A 21880-nucleotide genomic window follows, 5' to 3' on the forward strand; every position below is an offset into this window, starting at 1 on the left:
TTGTGTTCTCCCCCACTATAGGAAACACCCTCTCCATGTACACTCTAACTAGGTCTTTGAATATTCAATCAGTTTCAATTAAACTACCCCCCCCCCCCCCCGCCCCCAGTTCTTCTAAACTGCAGTGAGTACAGGCCTGGAGCCATCAAATGCATCTCATATATTAAGCCTTTCTATGCCAGTGAACCTGGCGGTGAATCATTCGAATCATTCTCGTGAACCTGGATCCTCTCCAGTGTCAGGAAAGGAAATGCTAAGGTGGCTGGTACCTTTGGGAATGTATAGTTCTCTAGCTCATAGATGGAGACGCTTTAACCTGTCAAGTCTTTCTAATACCACTCATTCTTTTATTCCACATACTTGAACAGTTTTTGAAATGTTATCTTTGAACCTGTCTCCATTGCTGTCCCCGTCAATGCATCCAGATGTAAAAAAAATGCTTCTGCTTGTACATGATTTGAATCTGTTCTCCAATTAAGTTGTGAGTTATATTGTAAACCAACAATTGTGTAAAATATTACAACCATTAAACTAATAGGGGCTGGGTACAAATTGCAAAACGCTTACCATAGTGATTGTGCAATAAGCACAAAATGCTGGTGGAAATCAGTGGAGGGGAATAAATAGTGTTTCAGATTGGGAAGGAATAAGGGAGGGGAAGGAGTAAAAAATTTCCCCATTTTGATTATTACTCACCCCTACTCTTGACCTCCTGTCACTTTCCTCGAATTCTTGTCCCCTTTTTCCCATGCTCCACTGTCCTCGCCTGTCACATTCCTTCTTCAGCCCTTTACCTCTTTTCATTTATCACCTCCCAGCATCTTACTTCATTCCCCCCCACCCAACACCTTGTCTCACCTAACACCTGCCAGTTTGTACTCCTTCCCCTATCCCCTACCACCTTATTCTGGCTTCTGCCTCCTGCTTTTCCAGTTTTGATGAAGGGGTCTTGGCCTGAATCGTTGGCCAGATATAGCCCTCCAGAAATGCCTTTGTCTTGCTGAGTGCTGAGTTCCTCCATCATTCTGTGTGTGTTGCTCAATATTTGCAGAATCTCTTGTATTTATAATTGTGCAATTAACTTTTTCAAAATAATGAAGTTGACTGCTCCCAAGTTAACTCCCGTCATTGTCAGTTTGGAACATCAAGCTTCCACACTTGTATTTTCCATGTTTAAGCTGAAGGTGTCAATGAAAGGGCATTGCCTTGACCTCACTGACTCAAGAGACAGATACTCTTGATAATAACTGCAGGATGGCTGCACTTCAGTGGTGTCTCTCAGTGGACTTGAGCCTGTGCATAACATTTTTATTGGAGTAGGAAGGCGATATGACTTCCAACAATTTGTGGTTCAGTAGCCTGTGAAGATGGAGTTAGGGTCATTAAAACAAAAGAATTGGAATCAGGTTTAATATCACTAGCATATGTTATAAAATTTGTTGTTTAGTGGCAGCAATACATAATAAACTAAATTACAATAATTTTGTATGTATATAATAGTGCAGAAAGAAGAAACAAAATAGTGAGGTAGTGTTCATTGTTCATTTAAAAATCTGAATGATGGAGAAGAAGCTTTTACGGAAACTTTGTGTGTGTGTCTTCAGGCTCCTGTACCAATGAGAAGAGGGCATGGCCTGGCTGATGGGGGTTCTTAATGACAGGTGCCACCTTTTTGAGGCATCGCCTTTTAAAAATGTCCTGGATGCTGGGACATTTGAGCTGAGTTTACAACTTCCTGCAAGTGTTTGTTCTGATCCTGTGCAGTGGCCCCTCCATACTGGCTGGTGTTGCAACCAGTTAAAATGCTCTCCACAATATATCTGTAGATATTTGTGAGGGTCTTTGGTGACATACCAAATCTCCTCAAAGTCAGAAAGAAATGAGAATTATTTTAACGAAGTGTATCATGTGTACTGCCTGAAAGGGATTGGAAGGAGATGCAGTTTGATTGTTCATACTGGGTCAACGCTTGTTGGGGAAGGTTTGTTAGTGTCATAGAGAAAGAGGAGTGAGATAAATTGGATCATTCATTCAGACCCGGCACTGATTAAAGATAAAGATCAGCTTTATTTGTCAACAATCCAGCCAAATATAGAGTGAAATGTGTCATTTGCATCAGACCAAATCAGTGAGGATTGTTCTGGACAGCCTGCCTGTGTTGCCAACATAGCATGTCCACACTCACTAACCCAAACCAGTCGCCTTTGCAATGTGAGAGGAAACCTGAGCACACGGAGGAAACCCATGGGGTCACAGGGAGAGCGTACAAACTCCTTACAGACAGAGGTGGGATTCAAATCCTGATTACTGACCACTATGGTACCGTGTTGCCCGACACGCTTCTAAACACAGTATGTTGGCAGTCGGGTTGCTGCAATGATTGATCTGACGAACAGTGGAGATTGACGCAGTTGGCACTGCATGCAATCAATATTAGTACATTAATATCCCATTGTTTGTTGGAAATCAAAGCATGGCCTGATTACTAATCAGCCTCCTGCCACCAAAACATTATGTACTTGTGTTACATGGACCAAGCTATAAAATGACAGAATTATTGAAGGTTAGGAAGAGAGACCAAATTCATTGGCGTACAGAGAATTTTAAAAGCAAAGGATTCCCCTGCCCCTGAGCTCACTGGTACTAGGTGTTGAGAGATGTGGACAACATGCGATGCAGGGTTTTGACCCAAAACAACAAGAATTCTTTCCTCCCACCCAGATGCTGCTCGAGCTGCTGAGTTCCTCCAGATTATTTGTTGCTCCAGATTTCAGCATTTTCTATCTCTTTTTTGCAGCACCTCTCCACTTTAGATGTTTTTAAAGAGTCGGCATGTCATCTAAAACTTCGATAGACTTCTGTAGATGTGCAATGTAGAGTATGCTGACTGGTTACATCATGGCCTGGTCTGGAAACACCAATGCCCTTGAAAGGAAAACCCTACACAAATAGTGGACATGACTCAGTCCATCACTGGTGAAGCCCTCCACACCATTGAGTACATCTATATGGAGCACTGTTGCAGGAAAGTAGCATCCATCATCAAAGACTCCCACCATCCACGCTCTCTTCTTACTGTTCTTATGAGGAAGTAGGTACAGGTACAGGATTCACACCACCAAGTTCAGGAATAGTTACTACCCCACTCCCAACCATCAACCAGTGGGGATAACTTAACTTCACTTGCCCCATCGTTGAACTGTTCCTACAGCCTATGGACTCACTTTGAATGACTCTTCATCTCATGTACTTGAAATTTATTGCTTACTTTCTTATTTATTTACCTATGTATCTTTTATTATTATTTTGCTTGTTTTTTGGTTATTTCTTTTTATTTACTGTGATTGCCTGCAAGAAAATGAATCTCGGGATTGTATATATGTACTTAGCTAATAAATATACTTTGAGCTTTAAAGGTTGGATTTTCTGCAGTATGAACCAGCTCGAATTGATGCAGAATAGATAGTGAATAACTGGAGTGTGTATTTTTTTTGCTGAATTGAAGCGATAGGGTTTCATTTCCACTGCTGTCTGTATGTAGTTTGTGTGTTTTCAGTATGGCTGCATGGGTTTCCTCTGGGTGCACCAGTTTCCTTCTACGTACCAAAGAAGTACAGGTTAAGGTTAGTAAGTTGTGAGCATGCTATGTTGGTGCTGGAAGTATTGTGGACAATTGTGGGTTGCTCCTAGCGAGAGACTGCAGAGGATTGTGAGCTTAGCCAGCTCCGTCACAGGAGCAACCCTCTCCACCACTGAGGACATCTTCAAAAGGTGGTGCCTCAAGGAGGCAGCATCCATCGATAGGGGCCCTCTCCGTCCTGAATATGCCCTCTTCTCATTAATGCCATCAGGAGGAGGTTGAGGAGTCTGAAGACCCACATTCAATGACTCGGACACATCTTTTTCTCTTCTGAACAGTTTATGAACTATTGTTTTTTTGTACTAATTATTTATTCTTGTAATTTATAGTTCTATTTTGTCTTCGCACTGTGCTGCTAGAAGAAGACAAAAACCAGTTCATATAACTCACTGATAATAAATCTGATTCTGGCTCTCATTTCTGCTGTGAAAATCCTTTTTGAATCCTTTGCTCAAGTGATTCAGTGCTTTATACCTGTGTCTCCAAGGTTAGATGGAGTGCTAAGGCAGTAAATATTGGATTGAAGCATAATAATCTTTCTTTCTGCTTTGGATTAGTTTACAGACAGGAGCCGAGTTTCCATGACATGGCAATCTTGTGCATCATAAATTGTTCTGGTAATTCCACAGAGGAACTTTGTGTAATTCCTTCCAAAGTTGTTGTGGTTCTTTTAAAAATTCTGTGTCCTGGTCTAAAAATGAATAAAATCTCTTGCTCCAAAATCAAACAAATGGATTGATTTTTTGCGCCCAGTTTTGCTGAGCTGTATTTTTACAGAACCTGTGCCTGGCCATTTTGAACACTTGGTTGCAATGGTTTTGATTATAGTCTGCGTTCTCTGCCTGGCCACAATCTCACTAACTCTCCACTTGGTTTTGGAGCACCTGGACAACAGCAATACATACATCGGACTGCTGTTTATCAATTACAGTTTGGCATACAACACCATCATCCCCTCAGTACTTAGGAATCAACAATCCTCAAAACTGGATCCTTGATTCCCTTATCGGGAGACACAGTCAGTGTGAATCTCCTCCCTGCTGACAGTCCACACAGGCGCACATTAAGGGTGCATGCTTAGCCCACTGCTCTGCTCTTCCTACACCCACGACCATGTGGCTAGGCACACAATTTGCTGGTGACACAACTGTCGTCTGCAGCATCTCACATGGTGATAAAGAGGCGTACAGGATAGATCTGAGATAAATCGGCTGGTAGAGTGGAGTCGCAGAAACAAACTTACATTCCATGGATGTGGCCTGCAGTTTGTGTTTGTTGCTCAGAATTTCGAGCATCTGCAGAATCTCTTGTGTTCAGAATATTAGAATAATACAGAATCTGAGGCCACAAACCAGGCACGCCCAGGATCCTCTTCAGTTTGCGTATAAGGAGAAGGTGGGAGTGGAGGATGCTATCACGTATTTGCTGCACAAATCACTCTCTCACCTAGAGGGGGTCAGTTGTGCTGTGAGGATTACATTCCTTGACTTCTCTAGTGCCTTTAACACCATCCAGCCCAAGATCTTAAGGCACAAACTAACGGAGATGGGAGTAGACTCTCACATGGTGGATTGGATAGTGGACTACTTGACAGATAGGCCTCAGTATGTGCGGTTGGGAGACTGTAGGTCTGACACGGTGGTCAGCAGCACAGGGGCGCCGCAGGGAACCGTACTCTCTCCGGTCCTGTTCACCCTGTACACATCAGACTTCCAATACAACTCGGAGTCCTGCCATGTGCAGAAGTTCGCTGATGACACGGCCATAGTGGGGTGTGTCAGGAATGGACAGGAGGAGGAGTATAGGAAACTGATACAGGACTTTGTGATATGGTGCAACTCAAACTACCTGTGTCTCAATATCACCAAGACCAAGGAGATGGTGGTGGACTTTAGGAGATCTAGGCCTCATATGGAGCCAGTGATCATTAATGGAGAATGTGTGGAGCAGGTTAAGACCTACAAGTATCTGGGAGTACAGTTAGACGAGAAGCTAGACTGGACTGCCAACACAGATGCCTTGTGCAGGAAGGCACAGAGTCGACTACTTCCTAAGAAGGTTGGCGTCATTCAATGTCTGTAGTGAGATGCTGAAGATGTTCTATAGGTCAGTTGTGGAGAGCGCCCTCTTCTTTGTGGTGGCGTGTTGGGGAGGAAGCATTAAGAAGAGGGACGCCTCACGTCTTAATAAGCTGGTAAGGAAGGCGGGCTCTGTCGTGGGCAAAGTACTGGAGAGTTTAACATCGGTAGCTGAGCGAAGGGCGCTGAGTAGGCTACGGTCAATTATGGATAACTCTGAACATCCTCTACATAGCACCATCCAGAGACAGAGAAGCAGTTTCAGCGACAGGTTACTATCGATGCAATGCTCCTCAGACAGGATGAAGAGGTCAATACTCCCCAATGCCATTAGGCTTTACAATTCTACCGCCAGGACTTAAGAACTTTTTAAAAGCTATTATTAATGCTTTTTGAGATAGTGATTTAGATGCATATCATATTCTTTACTGAGTTAAGTATTGTATGTAATTAGTTTTGCTACAACAAGTGTATGGGACATTGGAAAAAAGTTGAATTTCCCCATGGGGATGAATAAAGTATCTATCTATCTATCTATCTATCTATCTATCTATCTATCTATCTATCTATCTATCTATCTATCTATCTATCTATCTATCTATCTATCTATCTATCTATCTATCTATCTATCTATCTATCTATCTATCTATCTATCTATCTATCTATCTATCTATCTATCTATCTATCTATCTATCTATCTATCTATCTATCTATCTATCTATCTATCTATCTATCTATCTATCTATCTATCTATCTATCTATCTATCTATCTATCTATCTATCTATCTATCTATCTATCTATCTATCTATCTATCTATCTATCTATCTATCGTCTAGCATGAGCATGACCTGAACATGGCAGTTGAGGAGATCGAGGACTGACGTGTCAGAATGAGAATGGAATAATACAGTCTTCATAACATTGCTACCCACCCAGAATGGGGAATGGAAAGAGAGACCTGCTGAGTTCCTCCAGCATTTTGTGTGTGTTACTGTGGATTTCCTGCATCTGCAGAATCTCTTGTGTCTATGATTTGCTATTTTAATGTTTGTAACAGATAATGTTCTCACAAAGAATAAAATCCATTTTAAGATTGATCTTGTTGGTTTCTGACAGTATTCACTCCAAAGGAGTATGCTGACTGACTGTTTTAACCCAGGTCTAATCTTAAAGCTGGGTTAAAACAGTCAGTCTGTACTCCTTTGCAGGGAGTACAGAGATGGGGGAAGTTGGAAGGTCGATGACGCACACAGTTTTAATTCATTGTAAAACAGCTGTCGGAAGATAATGATGGCTGCATTTGAATGGTGATTTGAGTTGCTTAGGAACATCTTGAAATGCTCACGTAATGAACCTGCGAGTGCGGTGACTTACTGGTGTATATTGCCAGATTTTGCTAATTATTAATTTGATGAAGCGCGCGCACACACACACACACACACACACACACACACACACACACACACACACACACACACACACACACACACACACACACACACACACACACACACACACACACACACACACACACACACACACACACACACACACACACCTCTTGGTAATCATCAAACTCTCATTCTGTTGAGTTAAGAAGTCTGATGTGGTTTTACTACCATCAAGGAGAAGGTACAAGATCCTGAAGACCCACACTAAGTGATTCAGGAACAGCTTCTTCCCTTCTGCAATCAGCTTTCTGAATGGACCCATGAATGCTACTTCATTAATCCTTATTTTTGCACTATTTATTTAGTTTATAACTTATAGTAAAGTTTATGAATTTGCACTGTATACCTGCCAAAAATAACACATTTCATGTCATATATGACAGTGATGATAAATCTAATTCTGATTCTGGAGAGTTGAGACAGGAATACAATTCGCATTTGTTTTGCCATTCTCTTTGGGGAGATGTGCTTTGTACTTTTGATGTCTTGTCACTTAATGAGTTAGGCTTTTACAGTCTTTCTTAAGTCAATTTTGTCCATGTCAGAAAATACACAAAAATCACTCAAAGTTAAATACATAACTTTTTATGTATTTAGAGATACAGCACAGAATAGGCCCTTCTGGCCCAAACAGCTACGTTGCCCAGCAACCCACTACTTTAACTTGAGCCTAATCACAGGACAATTTACAATAATCAATTAATCTACTAACCAGTACGACTTTGAACTGTGGGAGGAAACCAGAGCACCTGGAGGAAATCCACACACACAGGGACAGAACGTTACAAATTTTCTTACAGAGGATGCCAGGATTGAACTCCGAGCACTGATATCCTGAGCTGTAATAGTTTTGCACTAGCCACTATGCTGCTGTGGTGCCTCAGAACTCAACAGTCGTGCACTTTGGTAGAAGAAATAGAAGTGTAGGCTATTTTCTAAATGGAGAGAAAATTAAAAAATCTGACGTGCAAAGGGACTTGGGAGTCCTTTTGCAAGATTCCCTAAAGGTTAATTTGCATGTTGAGTCTGTTGTGAGGAAGACAAATGCGATGTAGGCATTCATTTCAAGAGGACTAGAATATGAAAACAAGGGTGTAATGTTGAGACTTTATAGAACACTGGTGGGGCCTCACTTGGAGTATTGTGAGCAGTTTTGGGCCCCTTATCTTAGAAAGAATGTGCTGACACTGGATGAGGTTCAAAGGAGATTCACAAAAATGATTCAAAGATTGAACAGCTTGTCATATGAAAAGCATTTAATGGCTCTGGGCCTGTATATTCACTAGTATTCAGAAGAATGAGGGGTGATCTCATTGAAACCTATCGAATGGTGAAAGGCCGTAATAGAGTGGATGTGGAGAGGACGTTTCCTATGGCGGGAGGGTCTAGGACCAGAGGAGATGGCCTCAGAATACAGGGATGTCCTTTTAGAATGGAGATGAGGAGGAATTTCTTTAGCCAGAGAGTGGTGAGTCTGTGGAATTTGTAACCACTGGTGGTTGTGGAGGCTAAGTCTTTATGTGTATTTAAGGCAGAGATTGATAGATTCTTGATTGGTCAGGGCATGAAGGGATACGGGGAGAAGGCAGGAGATTGGGGCTGAGAGGCCAAATATATCAGCCATGATGACATGGTGGAGCAGACTGGATGGGCCAAATGGCCTAATTCTGCCCCAATGTCTTATGGTCATAATATTCCCTCTAGCAGTAAAATGAATTGACATCAAAACACACACAAGACTAATAAAGAATGATTACTAAGCATAGAAAGAGAGCGACAGGTGAAACTGCATATACTATTTGTAAAAACAAATATATATTATATCTATAATATAATATATAATATCTGTATTATATAATAATATGAGAACTCATATTTTACAGTTGTTTATAATGTAACTAGCAACAGCAGAGTGTTAATATACAAACCTTTACTGGTGATTTTAAAAAATGGCCAAGACAGTATAGTGGAAAGGGGTTTAATGTGTGCACTCAATAGATCTAATGGGGCCTTTGTTAACCCTTGAGCATTGCAGTGCAGAGTCAACAAAAACTCTACAATGTTTCTTATCCAGAGGGCATGTAGTGAGAAAAAGCACGTGCGCGCGCAGAGACACACACACACACACTCACACACTCACACCCCCACCCCCACCACTGTGAGTCCACTGGAGGCTGAAGGCCGGAGATGGCCAGTTCTGGGGTTGGAGGACGGTGTGTGTGAATAGGTGGGTTAGTAGGGAAAATGGGGCTTCTTCTGCTGTTGGTCGGTTGTTGCTTGTGTTCTGCTGAACATTGTAAGCATGCTATTTTGCCACTGGAATATGTGGAGATACTTGCAGGTAGCCCTCAGTACATCCTCAGATTCTGCTGGTTGTTGACACAAACAACACAACTCACTGTGTTTTTCAATGTACACATGGCAAATAAAGCTAATCTTTTTTGTTTATCTTTTAGCACTTTGGTTTTTCTCAGCTAGTGGAGAGATAATCCGCTCATCTGACTCTTTTGCTGCTTTACTGCAAAGTCTCTTCAAGGCATGCCTTCTTTGTAGTCCTGTTGACTGTCAACTGTCCATTTCTTTCACAAATCAGAATCAGGTTTAACATCACCAGCATATGTCATAGCTGGTGGGGGTCCTTAATCATGGATGCCACCTTCCTGAAGTACCACTGATGCTGGCTGACCCGCCAATTTTCTGTTGCTCAAAACTCCAGCATCTGCACTCTGTGTGTCTCAATAATGGGATGCTGCCGTTCATGGCTGCTCATTCACTAGTGCAAATGAGGATGGAAAAGTACTTGCATGCTGTAGGGCAGTGACTGGTGCAATGAGCCTTGCGTACGCTTTATCTTCATCACGGTTTTATCAGCAATTACTGTTGGGATGCTTGCCAGAGTTTGGTAAGAAGGACTTATTGGTGATGTAATCCCAGTGCTCTATATTTAACACAAACAGCGATAGCACATTGCTAGAGTTCTATCAACAGTCAGTCCTGTTAAAGGTCCAAGGAGAACTTGAAGGTTGTTCAGTTGGATTGCTACTAACAGAGGCTATATTGGGAGCCTGTTTTGTGATGTTGGATCAGGTCTAGTTGAGTGAGCAAGGTGTTCGCACTACAAAGAAAATTGAGGGGATTGTTAGAAGTTCCAGAGCTTTATCTGATGAATTCATACTTGTTCAATAGCTCTGTTGATTAGAGTTGCCAGGTCACTTAATAATTATGTGATCTAAGATGAAAAGTGTCCAGTACAATCATAAACTGATCCTGTACACAAGGAGGCCATTTGACCCTTTGTTTATTTGTTGGGTCTTTGGAAAAACTGTCTCGTTATCTTTTCCCTTATAGCTGCAATAGTTTAATCTTAAATAGCTCTCCAGTTTATTATTATTGTTGAACCTTCCTCTTCCAGAGCACAACTCACTGTTCAGGAAAAAAAAATCGGTTGTCGCTCTTCTGGTTCTGTTTACATTATAAAACAAAGGAGAAGAATTGGACCATTAGACCCATAGAGTTTGCTGTGCCATTCCATCATGACTGATTTATTATCCCTCTCAATCCCATTCTCCTGCCTTATCCTGTAACCTTTGACATCCTTATTAATCAAGAAGCTATCAACCTCCGTTCCCTGGTGTGCACATAACAGACGATCTAACCTGGACCCACAACACCTGCTCATTAATCAAGATGGTACAGCAGCGTCGACACTTTCTGAGACGAACTGAGGTGTGCACGGTTCCCTGCCCCCCATTCTAACAACTTTCCACAGGAGCACCATTGAGAGTGTCCTGTCTGGCTGCTTCATTATGTGGTACGGAAGCTGTAAGGTATCAGACCACAAGAGGATAGTAAAATCTGCCAAGAGGATCACTCGGGTCTTTCTCCTCCCTATTTGTGATGTTTACTGGGAACATTGCATATGAAGGACCCAAAGCGTTATTGGGGATTCCCACTACTCATCCCACAATCTCTTTGATCCACTACCATCAGGAAGGAGGTATAGGAGCATCAGGACTAGGACTGCCAGACTGCATAACGTCGTCTTCCCCCAACTTGAGAGACTAATAAATACCCTGCCAACACCGAGGTGCTCTCACTAGGACCGTGAGATGTTTTCTGTTTACTTGTGTTGCACACTTCATGCATTTTAAATTTTTAGTAACTTATTTATGGTAATGTTTTGTTTTATGTGCTGTATGTGAAATATGTGTTGTGGGTGCATCATAGTCTGAAGGATTATTGTTTCATTCGGTTGTATATATGTACAGACTGATGATAAACTTGAACTTCAATTGTCTTTACTTTAAATTTGGGACACAAGCATCACACCAAAATTTCTCAACTACAGTCCGAATTTGAAATTCTACCAAGTTATGATCAATCATGTTATTATTAATAATAATAATAACTCAACTATAAGTCATTTTTCATACTGATGATGTAGTTCATAGTGCAGGCATTTAAAAGTATCACCTGAGTCTGCATCCCTTATTGTCTTAGGTATTGAATTCCATAGTTTAGGAAAAGCTGATCTGTCAATTGTCTTTTGAGGGAGATTGTTCAAGAGATTGGTGGAAGAAGTCCTGAGAGCCAAGCAGGATTATGAAGCAAAAGCGATTCTGTGGTATATTCAGATCCCAGACAACTGACAGCTTTAAAAACAAGTAATGGAACTGTAAAATCAATTCTAATCGATACAGCAAGCCAATGCAGAGTAGCTAATATGGGAGTGATGTGCTCCCTCATCCTGGTTTTCGTTAAAAGTATAGCAGCAATGTTCTGAATGAGTTGAAGTTTGTCATTCGATTGCTTTGAAAGGCCAGCAAAAAGTGCTTTGCAGTAATAAGACCATAAGACATAGGAGCAGAATTAGGCTAATTGACCCATTGAATCTGCTCTGCCATTTCATCATGGCTACTCTATTTTCCTTTCAGCCCTAATCTTCTGCCTTCTCCTCGTATCCCTTCGTGTCCTGACTCATCAAGTATCTATCAGACTCTGCCTTAAACGTACCCAATGACTTGGCCTCCACAGCCGCCTGTGGCAACAAATTACACAGGTTCACAGATTAACTTCATCTATTCGATATAAAGGCGTGAATTACAATGAGATAATTAATTAATCTGGTCTCATTACACAATACCTGATTTAAAATAACCCGTTCCCTGGTTGGTTTCTAAATGTACTCTATAATTGTTGATCTCTCAAAGGAGCAGCTCAAACCAGCTAAGCAGATTGCTTTACCTCCACTTCGTTAAAGAAGTTACATTGTTAGTGTCAGGATCTAGTTCACAGCTCATGGTCTTCTTGACTCTTATTTAACAACTTAAAAGTTGTGTAGTGCATTTTCTGTAATTAAAAGACACTAAGACATATGAGCAAAATTAGGCCAGTCTGTCCATCATGTCTGATTTATTTTTCCTTTTTAACCATATTCTCCCCGTAACCTTTGACACACTTACTAATTAAGAACCTATCAATCTCTGCTTTATATATACCCAATGACCTGGCCTGCACAGCCATCTGTGGCAATGAATTCCACAGATTCACCAGCCTCTGCCTGAAGAAATTCCTCCTCATCTCTGTTCTAAGGGGACGTCCTTCTATTCTGAGACTGCGCCCTTTGGTTCACTATAGAAAATATCCTCTCCATCTGGTGATCTGCTTCACAGTTGTGTTACCAAACAAAACAAATTCAACTGGGGATAATTAAATGTGCACAGGTTTTAGGTTAATTGGCTGTTGTAAATTGTCCCTGGTGTGTGTAAGTAAGTGGTACAATCTAAGGAGAATTGATGAAAGTCTAGGAAGAATAAAATGTGGTTAGTGTAAGCTAAGATAAACAGGTTCTTGAAGGTTGGCACAGACTGATGGGCTGAATGGCTTGTTTTCCACTGTATGACACTGGTTAAAGCAAATAGCAAAAAAAAAAAACTGGATGAGTAAAGCAGTTTTCAAGGAGTGATTGGCTAATGTGTGTCGGGTGGGAACTTCAGGAGAGTATTACAGAGACACAACAGATTCTGCAGATGCTGGAAATCCAAACTAATACACACAAAATGCTGGAGGAACTCAGCAGGTCTGTCAACATCTATGGAGGGGAATAATGAGTCAATATTTAGGGCCGAGACCCTTCATCAGGGTTTGGACAGTTATAATAGGCAATTAAACTAGTAACTTCCGCTAAAGCCTGGTCCCTTTTTAAACAGCTCACTTATCCGCAAGGCTTGGCTGGAATGTCTGTCACAGTTATTTATGTTGAAATGCTGCTTCAGTTGAATTTGCTTTTGCTCCCTGTCTCTGAAATACTTGGTTGCTTACAAGTTCCCTGTTCTTCTGAATTTCAAAATCAAAACTGACTGTTAGTGGTCTGCTTGTGTTAGAACATGCTTATAATCTACATCCATACAGGCTAGGAGAAACACAGAAATAAAATTCTAGACACAAGGATCTGTCTCCAAGTTGCATTTTACAAAGTCGTTGAACATATTTGGCATTGTTGCGATTGTTGTGAACTGTCCTAAATGTTTCTAGAGTTTATAAAGCTCAAGTCAACCAAATTAACTACAGAGAAAAAATTGCTTCTGATTATTTTGTATTTTTTTGTGGGTCAGGCAGTAGAAAATATTATTGTTGATTGAAATGCATGGTGATTAGAATCATCGTATAGATCAGCACAAACTATTTTACAATGTACTATCACAGTTTACAATTTAGATGAAGATTCTGATTTATTTATCGCATGTACATTGAAACGTGCAGTGAAATGCGGCTTTTACGTATACAACCAAAGCAACCTCAGTGTTTGGGGGGGGCAGCCTGCAAATGTCATCACACGTTTGGTGCCAATGTAGCATGCCCACCATGTTCTGCAGAAGAACGCAAGCAACAACAAAAAACACAAGCAACAAGCCCCTTTCCCACCCACCCACCCACTCACTTGTACATACAGACAGCCTTCCAGTCCTTGGCCCTGGTCTCACAGATTCGCAGCAATCAGCCCTCCAACCTCCTATCCCTGACCCAGACTGACAGACATTGGGCCTCTGACCTCTACTCCTTGGCCCCAGACTCACAGATATCAGGCCTCTAACATCCAGTCCGTATGACCATAAGATATAGGAGCAGAAGCAGGGCATTCAGTCCATTGAGTCTGCTCTGCCATTCAATTATGGGCACCCATTTCTTTTAGTCATCCCCATTCTCCTGCCTTCTCCCCATACCCTTTGATTCTCTGGCTAATCAAGAACCTAGCTATCTCTGCCTTAAATACACCCAATGACTTTGTCTCTACAGCCTCTCGTGGCAAAACAATTCCACAGATTTACTACCCTCTGACTAAAGTAATTTCTCCACATCTTTGTTCTAAATGGACATCCTTCAATCCTGAAGTCGTGCCCTCTTGTCCTAGACTCCCCTACCATGGGAAGTAACTTTGCCATATCTACTCTGTTCAGGCATTTTAACATTTGGAATATTTCTATGAGATTCCCCCTCATTCTCCTGAACTCCAGGGAATACAGCCCAAGAGCTGCCAGACGTTCTTCATACGGTAACCCTTTCAATCCTGGAATCATTCTCATGAATCTTCTCTGAACTGTCTCCAATGTCAGTATATCCTTTCTAAAGTAAGGAGCACAAAACTGCACACTGCACTGCAAAACTGCACTCTCTAAACATCTGACAGTCCTTGGTCCTGGACTCAGATGTTTAACTCTCTTGCTCTTCCTCAGGTCCTATTATTTACTAAGTGCATTGCCCTTGGGTAGTTTAGCCTCGTCGTCAGGGTGAATTTCATTTCCGTGATACTTCAATTCTAAATAAATACATAGTGCACAGATGATGGACGTCTAGAGCAAGACACACAGAATGCTGGAGGAACTCAGCAGTTCAGACAGCATAAAGTGACTCAGTCAACTGCTTATTCCTCTCCATAGATGCTACCTGACCTCCTGAATTCCTCCAGCATTTTGTGTGCGTTGTCCTGCCTCATTATTCCTCTTTTGTACTATTAGTTTATTTATATCTTATGTACTAAAACTCAGGAGATTCTGTAGATGCTGGAAATCCAAAGCAACACACACAAAATGCTGGAGGAACTCAGCAGGTCAGGCAGCATCTATGGAGCGGAATAAACAAGTAAGAGTTTTAGGCTGAGAGCCCTTCATCAGGACTGGAAAAGAAGGGGGCAAAAGCCAGAAGGAGAGGGTGGCGGGATTGTTGCTCCAGCATTTTGTATACTGTATGTTGTTCAAGATTTGCTGTTGGGCCTCTTTGTGGTTGTATCAGGAAACCCATTCAAGAGCAACAAATATAAAGTGCTGGATGAACTCAGCAAGTCAGGCACAATCTATGGAGGGTAATAAAGTGTTCACATTTAGGGCTCATCTAGGAGAAGGAAAATTCTGATCTCAAACCTCCCACTCATGGAGAAGGCTTTGGGAGTAAACTCAAAGGAAAAACTTCAGAGCAAATTTCCAGCTCTGAAATTTTTCCTTGGAGTTTACTTCCGAAGCGAGTCTGTAAGGGAGTCGTACGTTGAGTTCAACGGTGACTAGTAACTCCTGCAAAGCCGCTGATGCCAAACTCTATCGGTCTCCTTTGGATACACTGGCTGTGTGGAAAGGGAGAGCCTGCTACATGGGTATCAGCTTGCTCTCATATCATACTCTCGTTTAGCTATGATGCAACACCCATGGTTGACCCCGACCAACAGAGGCCTCATTATCATCAATCCAAACTTTCACTTGCATCTTGGATCCTCTAAAGACATTTAAGAGACACAGAATGAAACAAGTATTTTAAGCCAATCCTGTGACTAGCAACTTGCATCCTAATACAAGTTTCTACTGGCGCGAGGGCTGGTGAGTCAAGGACACAGATTTTAAGTAATCAACGGAGGATCATTCAGTGATGGAGAGGTTTTGTTTAAGAGCAGCAAGTCAATATGATATGAAGCACTCATTATTTGGAAGTTTGGAGAAAGCAAATTTAATGGTAAATTTAAAAAATGAATTGTGCGTTAATTCTTAGAGTTGTGGGATGGGTCCTTTCAATGTTTACACAGGTTGAAAAGTCCCCATTTGTGCTGTAGTATTTATATCAAAAGATGCAGGCTCTTTGGCCCAGTATGTGCTGATCTTTCTCCAAAATCAATCTACCCTTCTCTCCTACATTGCCCTCCATCTTTCTATCATTCATATGCCTATTTAAGAGTTTCTTAAATGTCCCTAATGTATCTGCCTCAACCACCACTCCTGCCGGGGTATTCCCCACAAGTCCTTTCTCATTCTCTTTCTCTCCAAGTAGAAAATGTACAGAGTAGTTATTATCAGGGCTCATTTTCCCCATGACCTCCCTTGCTCTGATGTCCTGTTTTACTTTATTTAGAGATACAGTGCATCAGGTCCTTCTGGCCCTTCGGGCCACACCACCAGTAACCCACAGATTTAACTTTAGTCTGATCACAGAATAATTGATAATGACCAATTACCTTACTAACAGGTACATCTTTGGACTGTGGGAGGAAACTGAAGCACCTGGAGGAAACCCACATGCACACGGAAAGGAACATACAGGCTTTTTAAATAAAGGACGTGATAATTGAACTTTGAACTCCGATGACCCGAGCTGTAATTGTCCCCGACAGGCTCAGACCCATTGTTGGGTGGCCTTCCCGCTTCGCATTGAGGGTGTATTTATAATCACTGTATTTTTAGCCTGCAGTCCAAGCACACTGCATAATTACTGGCGCAGATGAGTGGCCAGATTTAGCGACTCAGTTCTTGAGTTGAGACAAACACTAGAAAACAAACTCATTTTGAAGGAGATTCTGACGCTCAGTGTTCTGAAATATCATTCGTCTGTTTGGCTGTTTGTTTTAAATCAGATTTTTCAATTGATTTAGTTAGATTAGATTAATTTATTAATCGCATGTACATCAAGACATACAGTGAAATGCATTCTTTTCATTGCTGGGGGGAGGCCACAAGTATTGCCACACATTCCAGCATTTGCAATGTTCAGCAGAGTAACACACAGCCACCATACAAGTAACAAGATTCAAGATTCAAAAACTTTATTGTCATTCTAACCATACATCAGCTCTGCAGGGCAGAATGAGAGCGTTTCCCAGGAGCAGTGCAATCATAACATAACAGACGCAACACTAAATAATAAACATAACAATAAATAGTAAAACACAACAGCAAAATGTCAGTTAAAAACAAGTTGTAAGTGTCCAGTGCAAGTTAAATGTGTCCAAAGCAGAGTCAGGTAGAGCAGCTATTTAGCAGTCTGACTGCCTGTGGGAGGAAGCTGTTTAGTAGCCTTGTGGTTTTAGCTTTGATGCTCCTGTAACGTTTACCTGATGGCAGAAGAACAAACAGTTTATGGAGAGGGTGTGAGGGGTCTTTAATGATGTACTGTGTCTTCTGGAGGCATCGACTCTGAAAGAGGTCTTGGACAGAAGGTAGGGAGACCCCAATAACCTTCTCTGCTCCCCTAACCACCCTCTGCAAGGCTTTTTTGTCGGCAGCACTGCAGCTGGAGTACCAGGTTGTGATGCAAAAGGTCAGCACTCTCTCAACCACGCCTGTGTAGAATGTAGTTAAGATGTTAGTGGGGAGTAATGCTCCACAGCAAAACAAACCCCTTTCCCAATCCTCACCCATGCACACATGCAGACGGGCCACCAACACGAGGGCAGACTGTCTCTGGTCCACTGATCACCAGACTGTGACCTCTGGACTTGCCAATGTTGGGACTTTGACTATTGGGTTATGACATCTGGACTCGCCAGCTTTGGAGCTTCGACCTCTAGACTCACCAGTCACCGGCCTCCTTCCCTCCTACATAGCATTCCATGTCCCTGGCATATTTGCTTTATTAGTTGAGGCATTGAGTTCAAAAGTCGGGAAGTTATGTTTCAGCTTCGTAAAACTCTAGTTAGCCTGCATGTGGTGTATGACATACAGTTCTGGTTGCCCCATTGTGGGAAGGATGATGAGGCTTTGGGAAGGGTGCAGAGAAGGTTTACCAGGATGCTGTCTGGATTAGAGGGCATGTGCTACAACAAGAGGTTGGACAAACTTGGGTTGTTTTCTCTTAAGTGTTGGAAGCTGAGGGGAGATCTGATAGAGGTTTGTAAGGTTATGAGAGACATAGATAGAGTAGCCAGACAGTATCTTCCCCCCCCCCCCCTCCCCAGGGTTGAAATGTCTAATACCAGAGGCCATGGGCATGCATTTTAGGTGAGAGGAGATGCAAAGGGCAAGTTTTTTGCACAAAGAGTGGTGGATGCCTGGAATGTGCTGCCTGGGGTGGTGGTAGAGACAGAAACATTAGGGAATTTAGGAGACATTTAGACAGGTGCATGATTGTGAGGAAAATGGAAGGACATGCTCATTGTGTAGCTAAGAAGATATTAGTTTAGTTGGTCATCAGTGACTAGCTACATCAGCAAGTGCATTGATGATGTTACTCTGTCCAAGACCATCACTATACGTGCCAACCAGAAGCCATGGATGACCGCAGAGGTGCGTGCTCTGCTGAGGTCCCGCGACTCCACCTTCAGAGCAGGCGACAAGGCAGCTTTAACAACAGCAAGGGCCAAACTGTCCCGAGCCATCAGAGAGGCAAAGCAAGCACATGCCCAGCTAATTCACAGTTACTTCCAGGACAGCAGCGACACGCGGCGCATATGGAAGGGCATCTAGGACATCACCAATTACAAGACAACATCACCTGACTGTGCAGGTGATGCCTCCCTCTCAAATGCGCTGAATAACTTCTACACCCGGTTTAAGGCGGAAAATGAAGTGGCGGTGAGGAAGTCCACCCCTCCTGCGAATGATCAGGTGCTGTGTCTCTCCGTGGCCGACGTGAGAAGAACCCTGTGCAGGGTCAACCCATGGAAGGCTGCTGGACCAGACAACATCCCTGGTAGAGTGCTCAGAGGATGTGCAGACCAGCTAGCAGATGTTCTCACTGACATCTTCAACATCTCCCTGAGCAGCGCCACCATTCCAACGTGCTTCAAGGTCGCCACCATCGTCCCCGTGCCGAAGAAGTCTTCAGTGTCCTGCCTAAATGACTACCGTCCCGTTACACTTACATCCATCATCATGAAGTGTTTCGAGAGGCTCGTCATGAGGCATATCAAGACCCTGCTGCCCCCCCTCACTGGACCCCTTGCAGTTTGCGTACCGTCCCAACCGCTCAACAGATGACGCCATTGCCATCACCCTCCACCTGGCCCAAACCCACCTGGATGAAAAAGACACATACGTTCGGATGCTGTTCATAGACTTTAGTTCAGCATTCAACACAGTCATCCCTCAGAAACTGATTGGAAAGCTGAGCCTATTGGGCCTGAACACCTCCCTCTGCAACTGGATCCTAGACTTCCTGATGTCTGATGATCCTGATGTTCCTGATGATCCAGATCTGTCAGTCTGGATTGGGAGCAGCATCTCCAACACCATCACACTGAGTACGGGGACCCCCCAGGGTTGCGTGCTGAGCCCACTGCTGTTCACTCTGCTGACCCACGACTGTGCTGCAACACACAGCTCGAACCATATCATCAAGTTCGCCGATGACACCACCGTGGTGGTTCTCATCAGCAAGAACGACGAGTCAGCTTACAGAGAGGAGGTGCAGCGGCTAACGGTAGAGATCGTAAAGAGCACCAAATTTCTTGGTGTTCACCTGACGGAGAATCTCACCTGGTCCCTCAACACCAGCTCCATAGCAAAGAAAGCCCAGTAGCGTCTCTACTTTTTGCGAAGGCTGAGGAAAGTCCATCTCCCACCCCCCATCCTCATCACATTCTACAGGGGTTGTATTGAGAGCATCCTGAGCAGCTGCATCACTGCCTGGTTCGGAAATTGTACCATCTCGGATTGCAAGACCCTGCAGCGGATAGTGAAGTCAGCTGAGAAGATCATCGGGGTCTCTCTTCCCGCCATCACTGACATTTACACTACACGCTGCATTCGCAAAGGAAACAGCATTATCAAGGACCCCATGCACCCCTCATACAATCTCTTCTCCCTCCTGCCGTCTGGGAAAAGGCTCCGAAGCATTCGGGCTATCACGACCAGACTATATAACAGTTTCTTCCCCTAAGCTATCAGACTCCTCAATACCCGAAGCCTGGACTGACACCTTGCCCTACTGTCCTGTTTATTATTTATTATAATGTCGGCACTGTTTTTGTGCACTTTATGCAGTCCAGTGCAGGTCTGTAGTCTAGTATAGCTTTCTCCATGTTGTTTTTTTTTACGTAGTTCAGTCTAGTTTTTTGTACTGTGTCATGTAAACTATGGTCCTGAAAAACGTTGTCTCATTTTTACTATGCATTGTACCAGCAGTTGTGGTTGAAATGACAGTAAAAGTTGACTTTGACTTGACTTGACTTGACATTTGATTACTAATTTAATGTGTTCAGTACAGCATTGTGGGCTGAAGGGCCTGTTTAGTCCTGAACTGTTTTATGTTCAAAGTATATTTTAGCAACTTCCCCCAGGCATTTATTTCATCAATGCAGGCACACTTTCACTTTCAAGGACCCTACACTTCATGTTCTTAGTATCTATTTTCACATTTTATCTTTTGCACGTTGGTTGGTTTTTAAGACTGATTTATACTTGTGCGTTGCATCTATGCCATAGGTACCACATACCCTACGCCGTACCCTATGCCTTAGGGTGACGCGCACCTCCTCAAAAAAGTAGCCTGCGTCAAAGTGACGCAGACCGCAACAACTGTGATTGGTCCGCTTGGTAGCATCTCATTTCCTCCTACGCATTTTTGGTTGCTTCTTCTCCATCATGTCTGTACACCGATGCGAAATAGATGAACCAAATTGTCAAATCTACCTGGCGACATGCGAAAATGAAATACATTTCCTTGTCCATGTCTTTCACGAAGAAACTCAACACAGTGGCATAGAAACCCCATTACCAACTAGCGTTTTGGCGCACACTAACGTATGCTTGCTACGGCGTAGAGTGACGCAGAAGTGAAAATCAGGGCTAAGGCGTAGGCACAACTATAAATCAGCCTTTACTGTTGCTCTGGTTATGTATAGTTTATTTTAAAATTATATTGTAGCGGTGTGCTACACGCAGTGCTGAAATAACGACACGGAGTCGATAAACTGCAGCCAAAGAATAAGTTTATTTCAACTCCACAGTCTTGCTTTAAAGCCTCTCTCCTCTCACCAGATACCTTGAGAGGCCCTACTGAAACCCCCTCAGGCTTTCTTCCTTTGTCCCTGCATTCTGGCTAATTGTCAGCCGGTTTGAGTGTGCTAGTAATTGGGTCGCCACATAACCCCCCCCCCCCCCCCCAGAACCGGCGATACACCCCCCAATGTCCACAGTCTGGGCCGGACCCTGTTTGGGAGGTCGGCCTCTGCGCCGCGGTGCCGGAAACTCGACCGGTTGCGCCAAGTCCACATGGGCCGGTTTGAGTCGGTCCACCATGTAAACCTCCTCTCTCCCCCCCAACGTCCAGCACGAACGTGGACCCGTTGTTCCTGAGCACCGTAAATGGCCCCTCGTAGGGCCGTTGCAGCGGTGGCCGATGCCCGCCCCGTCGTACAAACACAAACTTACAGTTCTGCAGGTCTTTGGGTACGCAGGTCGGGTGCTGCCCATGCTGCGAAGTGGGTACGGGGGCCAGGGCACCGAGCCTCTCGCGT

At 43.2% G+C, this 21880-nt stretch overlaps 1 protein-coding gene across 7 annotated transcripts in view; it reads left to right on the forward strand.

The window, feature by feature from the left end:
- hipk3a (homeodomain interacting protein kinase 3a) overlaps window positions 1-21880 on the forward strand; it is a 238865-nt gene that overhangs the window by 97164 nt on the left and 119821 nt on the right. The window lies entirely within an intron of this gene.

This window comes from Hemitrygon akajei, chromosome 6 (assembly GCF_048418815.1).
Source record: "Hemitrygon akajei chromosome 6, sHemAka1.3, whole genome shotgun sequence".
Taxonomy (NCBI): Eukaryota; Metazoa; Chordata; class Chondrichthyes; order Myliobatiformes; family Dasyatidae; genus Hemitrygon; species Hemitrygon akajei.